Source organism: Egretta garzetta, unplaced genomic scaffold (assembly GCF_000687185.1).
Source record: "Egretta garzetta isolate BGI_Z169 unplaced genomic scaffold, ASM68718v1 scaffold7, whole genome shotgun sequence".
Taxonomy (NCBI): domain Eukaryota; kingdom Metazoa; phylum Chordata; class Aves; order Pelecaniformes; family Ardeidae; genus Egretta; species Egretta garzetta.
The window spans coordinates 5004771-5005553 of record NW_009260350.1 but is presented as its reverse complement, the minus strand read 5'-3'; positions in this window follow the sequence as shown (position 1 = coordinate 5005553).

The following is a 783-nucleotide window of genomic DNA, read 5'->3' as shown; positions in this document are numbered from 1 at the left end:
CGAGCGGGGCCGCTGGCAAGGAGCTGCCGCAGCGCTCGGAGGGGCCCGGGCAAGCAGCACTTGGAGGGGCCCACGCTGGCCTGGGTCGGAGCTCTGGGCGCGGGTGAGCCCTAGCGCAAGCCCCTGTCCTGCCCCAGCGACTCCAGGGACCCCAGCCTTGCTGCTTTGGCCAGGCTTGGTCCTTTTCTCGTACCCGCGCTCAGGCTGCAGCCTCCGTCTGTTGGCTCCGTCTCCTTGGCTGGTGGCTCCTGCCTGAGATGTTTCCTGCTGCCGGCCCAGTTACCTGCTCACTGCTGTCCCCGTGCCAGCTGCCTTCTGGCCTGGGTCTGTGCTCCTGTGCTTCCCGGGGCTGGCATGGTGCCAGGGGCTGCTCTCCAGGCTCTGTGCCCACATGGCTGGGCATCCCTTCCTGCGCGGCAGCTGCTGGAGCAACATCCGAATCGCTTCCCTGCTCCTCCCCAGGAGAAAGAGCCGGAGCTGAGCCCTGGCCTCGCGGCTGCTGGGGCTGGGTGGCCTTGTTGGGGATGAGCGCCTGTGTGTCCCAAAGGTGGGACGCTGGGTGCTGGGCTCTGACCTGCTCCGCCAGGGCTGTTGTGCCAGGAAGTCCTACAAAGCGCTGCCCAGCTTTGGGCAGCCCTGCCACCTCCCCTCCAGCCCTGGGGCGCTACAGGTTTGGGGCTGGGGGTTTGCTGGGTGCCCCAGCGACTGAGTGTGGAGTGGCCTGGGCTGACACTGGGCAATGGTCATGGCAGGGAGGGTGGCTAACCTGGGAGGAGAGTCTGC